Raw genomic sequence first — 6,152 nt, forward strand, 5'->3', positions numbered from 1 at the left:
ACATGCAAGGGACATTCGGTAAATGGTTATTGTTATTGGGGCGCAACATATGCAGTCGGCGTGAACAACAGCCAATGGTGCGTACTGTGGCTGTTCCCCATTTATGGTTTTGCAGCTGAATTCGGACAGGAGGCGAAGATCGCTCCAGGGTAGCCCAATGCCCTTTCACAGAGGACTCCAATGGTTTTGCAAGTCCATGTAAACATGCATATTTGAGCTCATACCCAGCCATTCCCAGGCCAATAGCGTTTGGTTCTGCTCAGCACCTCAAGTCTTCTGTTGATGTGAACACAGGGACAAATAAATCCAAAACCTGAGTCTTTTAACACATGGCATTATTTAAGAACTAGGAATGGGAATTAGGTATTCCCACTATCCTTTTTGGAACAGGGTAGGTCAATAATGTTTAAAATAAAATCTAAGTCAGCGTTCCTTATAAACATATACAGAATTTATAGGAGCTTTTTTTTTAAGTATTAACCTTTTGTCTATAGCTCAACACTTTTCTTATGAGGTGAGAGATGCAGAAACATGACAGTTTTTCTTTTCTTTTACAAGAGAAGTTTCATTTTACAAATGACTTTTAATCCCATATGTGAGCATTGCACAAAAATCCTGGCAGGCATTTGCTTAAATAATCAAGTGCCTATCAATTATAGCAACTGTGCATTGTTTCCAAACCCTGTTAACCTTCCTTACATCACTTCCTTCAAAGCATTACATATGTATATATATAAATAGACACATGTATATTTATACATGTATATGTATACACACATGTATACACATAAATGTATGTATATGTATACATATATGTATATATTTGAATGATGTTTTAAATGGAAATTTTTATGAGACTTTCTCTGTTCAGTGATCAAAATACACATGGAAATCTTATTTAACTACATTTGAAATAAATTATATACAAATGCTAATTTTTAAATCTTAAATTAGACTAATTTACTTAGACTTTTTCTGAACGGGGGGAGGGGAATAAAAATTCTTTGATAAGCCCTACTGCAAATTCTAAAAATTTTCCTTGAAATTTAGTGGATAAAATATACATTTATTTTTATGTAATCTGTAGCCCAAAAAAATCTGTTAAAAGTTAGGAAATTTATATTTTATTTTCCTGGAACTGTCTGGTGCTTCTTGTGACAAGTGAGATAATAAACTATTCAATACGTCCTCCAGTATGCTCTATTCCTCACAGTACAATTTTTGGAGGGAAGAAATAAGTTTCCTAGTGATTGTGACTTTGAGAACTTATTCCCATTTCTCATCAGAATACTATCGTAAGACCAAAGTTAACACGTGTGTGAAACCTCAGAAGTGTGACCTTTCTTTTTTTTAATTTTTTTATTAAAAAAAATTCTTTTTAATGTTTATTTATTTTTGAGAGCGAAAGAGAGAGAGAGACAGAGTGCGAGCAGGGGAGGGGCAGAGAGAGAGGGAGACAGAATCCGAAGCAGGCTCCAGGCTCCGAGCTGTCAGCACAGAGCCCAACATGGGGTTTGAACCCACAAACGGTGAGATCATAACCTGAGCCAAAGTCAGATGCCCAACCGACAAAGCCACTCAAGCACCCCGAAGTGTGACCTTTCTTAGAAAATTCCATTCTGTGCATATATACACGATCATATACTTATTCAGTGTTGTCCCATAACCAAGAGGTTAAGTAGGGTAAGAACTGAAAAATGGTCATGGGTTTGGTAGCTAGGGACTTTCTGATGACCACAGTGAGTTGCTCAGGGTCTCTCACAAGGGTGCAAAGTGTCAGCACTTTCATTTCAAGGCTTAATAAGACTGTAGACTCACCTTTCGATCTCACTTATATTTTTGTTGGCAGATGGCTTCAACTTTCTGGGGCTGTTGGCCGGAGGCCTCTGTTCTTCATCATGTAGGACCTTCAAGGCCACTCGAGTGTCTTCCTGACATGGCAGCTGGCTTCCCCAGAGCAAGTAATGAGACAGAGAGAGACAGAGACAGAGATAGAAGGGCACTAGAGGGATGAATGAGAAGGCAGTCACAATATCTTTTTTTACTTAATCTTAGAATTGTACACTTCATTCTATTTTCTGGAAGCAAGACACTAAATCTAGCACATGCTCAAGGGGAGAGGAATTAAATTCCACTTGATGAACAGAGAAATATGGACATAGAATTTGTGGACATAGTTTTAAAACACCACAAACGGAAGTCCTGATTGCAAGTAACAGAAAATCTATCTCAAAATCGAATAAACAACAATGGGAGTTCAAAGATCCTGCAGGTAGATGAACTTCAAGAGCACTTTGTTCAGAGCTCTGGCTCCATTTCTTTAACCTCTCTGTGTTGAATTATCCCCAGGCAGGTTTCCTACCAGCAAAAATGACTGCAGCACCTCTGGGCCTCATGTATGCACACAGAACTTTCCAGAACAGGTGAACATGGCTCTGTCTCAGCATTCCCCAGAGTTCAGAGATACACTCTGATAGGATGGGTTTAGGTCACATGACCCCCACCCCATCCAAACCAGGGTTGGAAGGCCTTAAGTGACTCCAGTACCCTATCCCTGAACCAGGGCTTACGGAGGCACATCCCCAAAACCACACAGACATCAAACAGAAACCCGGGCCTCTGGGAACAAGGAATAGATGCCGGAGAGGCAATCATGAATGCCTCCTAGGAAAGTCACGGAAGTGTTGCCAGCTTTTTTGAAAACACGGAGTACACGGCATTTTTGTAATATGAAGGCAAAGAAAGCTGTAGAGACTGAGAAATTGAAGAGCAAGAGAATATAACTAAGAATGCTGAAAAATTGGATCAAAGGCACCAGCACAGTGGATATTCTAGGTAAGGGGTCAGAGAACCACCTCTCCTTCTGACATAGGGGACAGCAAGTGTAAATAAGGGAGAAAACATCGCCAGTTAGAGGAAGTGGGCTGACCGGATGTTGGCTCTGGTTATGAACGAGAATGAAGGAGGAGAGGTGACTAACTAAACATGAGTGAGAAAAGTGTAATTGGGCATTTATGCGGTTAGGTTAAGATGGGTGGAATAGACTGTCTTGGAGATTAAGGTTAACAATATTTTATATGCTTGTTGGGCTAGAAAAATCTGCTGTAATAAGAAAACATAAGCATAGCTAGAAAAGCCAGAAAACTCTGATAGAAAAACAAAAAAACATCTATAATTTTGTAACAGAAGTGATAGCACTGAAAGAAATAGTATTCATTGGAGAAAGAAAGGTAAGAAATAATGCCAGTTATGAGAAGTGGGAGTTACAAGTCAGTTTAGAAAAAAGCAACTATGGCAAACATCAAGAATAAGGAACTTTAATCTACCTTTCAAAATTTAAGCATATACGACTTGTATGACTCTTTTCTCTGCCAGAAAATGCATCACAGTCTATTAGGATTGAGTATGAGTAATTTTTAATTCCTACCACTGCTGTTAAATCTTGGCTAAGAAATACGATGGAACAGCTGCTACTTCTTCTTCTTATTATTTTTTTTATTAAGCATGTAGATTAGCAGAGTGAGAATTTATTTTTTCCTTTATTTAACATATACTAAAAAATTCCTCTTCACCATAGCCTAGCTGGCTTCTGGGAAGGAATCCTTGCCCTAAAATAAAACAAAGAGGCCCTATGTTTATATTCACACTCATCTGGTTCAGAGTTTTGTTAAGAAAAAGTAGCATGAAATAAAAATAATAAAAATATTTGAAAAATCTGAACTTGAGCACAAGGTCATGAAGAAAGGCAACCTTGGTTCAACTTGCCTCAGGCCAGTGACCTTGACAAAGAACTTTCATTGGAAATTGTTTAATGGATTCCAGAGAGTGAAGGAACTGTTACAAGTATAACGTGCATTTCTTCGGAAAAAGAAACATCCTGCTAGACACTTTTAACCTTCAATTTTGTCTTTTATAAGATTGAGGGGATCAAACCGACTAGGACCATATGGAATTAAGAAGGGCTTATTCTTCTCCACGAGGGCAAATTTCTCCCACTAGCTCTTCCCCAGACACACAATTTCCTTCTAGTAGAAGGCTCCTGATTGTATTAGAAAACACATAATACCTTCTCACTACCAAACCTTTCATTAGGCAACATAAGATGAATGCTCACCAAAACACAGTTTCTATTTCTTTCTCAAGGCAGAAAAGGACACCAAGATAGCCTTGCTCAACATAACAACCATCATTTATTGAGAGTTTACCATGAGCCAGGTGCTCTGCCGGGCATTTTACGTACATAATCTGATGTAATCCTCCTAACAATCCTACACACTGCGCAGTATCATCATTTTACAGATAAAGAAAAGGTGTGAAGAAATCAAGTATTAGGCCAAGCTCACAGAGCTACTAGGTGGCAGAACTCTATGTTGAAACCACATCTGTTTGGTTCCAAAGCCCATACTCTCTTTTTGCACCATTCTCTCTAATATCTGAAAGACTGCCTTAACATTTACAACAAAAAAGCGTCAACAGTTTAAAGAAATGTTTAAAGGCAAATTAAATACTTTTTAAAAAATGTTGATAATTAAATACAAACACAGACTTATCTAAAATCAAATGTTATACATTATCCCCAAACTCGCTGTAAAATACACTGAGACAAATACACAAAGGAACAGATAGTGGAAATACTTTTAGGTTAGAAGTAAGCCCAACTTCAAATGATAGGATGAGGCTGTGAAATTTAGGGACCACATGAGCCTGTCAGAAAGCAAACAGGTCAGGTCCCGGAGGCATCAAGAACCCAAGAGTAGGGGAGAAAAAGCAATGGTTTGCTGAAAACCAGTACAGCAGAAAAGTTCATAGCGTTTCATTCAGTAGAAACACTTACAGAAACCTTTCTATGCAAGACAAAGTAAGTATTGTAAGCAACAGAGCTACAGTGAGTGTAGAATCTCAAGGACAGGATTTTCATGTCTGCCCTAGGAATCATGTCACTTTTACATTAGCTGATGCCATGAAAACACAGATTGACCATATTTAGAAAAGCTCACAGCAGGCAGGAATACTTCCAGACTCCGGCCACAGTATCAGGAGATGTCAGTCATCACTAGGTTTCTGCACAGTACTTGGTGGACAGAGACTATAAAGCTGCTATTATAATGAGTTTACCCTGGGTTAGCCCCAGCATATGAAATAAAACAATAGTAATATCATATATATACCAGGGTGGTGGTTCTCAACCAATGCCCTCTGCTCTTTCCCCACAGGGCATTTGGCAAAGTCAAATTGTGTTTTTGACTCTTACAAAGTGGAGGGAAGGGTGATATTGGCGTCTAGCGGGTGGAAGCGCCCTACAACGCACAGCACAGGCCCCCAGAGCAAAGAATCAGCCAGCCCCAAATGTCAAGTGTTCAGGTTGAGAAGTTCTGGACCAGAGCAAGCTCTTGCATTTGTGGTTTGAGGGGTAGTTTCAGTAACAGCCTTTTTTGAGGTCCCTGTCCCAGATAACAGTTCTCAGGGATCATGGCTTCTGGCACAGAGGTCATCAGCAGGCCTAGGATGTGAACCGCACAGAACCGACATTATTTTTCTTTTCATCTAAAACAATAAATCATCCTGCAGCTCAAGTATGAGGTCCCCTGCGTTGTCACTGGCATCTTTGGGCCCTTAGGTGCCCTGGTTTCTGGCTGGGTTTATGTTTCTTCCCCCCTGTGTGTGCAACCGTGCCCTTGTGGTGGGAAATGCAAAAAACACTTGGGGAATGAGGCGTTTTCGTAATGTCATTTATTTGGTCTAGATGAGATATTTTGCTCTTTAAGAACAGGAAGGTTGAAGATTCCCAGAGGTTGGAAATCGGACCAGAGACTATTTGTCCACTGGGGAAGTTAATCACGTTGAGTTTACTTATAAAGATAAGGCAAGGGAGCGGGTGGTGGAAACCCCCGATCTGGCGGATTTTCTACTTGCGGCCTTGGACTGTGGCCTCCTGAAGGAGACCTGGTGCCCCCCGTGGGAAGGGTACCTCACAGGGTGGAGGGGGCTATTTCCCGACGGGACAGTCTCGCGGCCCGGTCCCTCTATAAGGGTAAGAAAGTCTCCTTTTCCAGCTGCTAATCACTTCTGGAAACTGCCGGATCCCGTTAGGAGGGAGAGGGGTAAGGCCGGCGGAAAGGTCCCGGGACGTGGGAAGATGCCAGGCGGGCGGG

This window comes from Puma concolor, chromosome B4 (assembly GCF_028749965.1).
Source record: "Puma concolor isolate L17-30 chromosome B4, mPumCon1.1.hap2, whole genome shotgun sequence".
Taxonomy (NCBI): domain Eukaryota; kingdom Metazoa; phylum Chordata; class Mammalia; order Carnivora; family Felidae; genus Puma; species Puma concolor.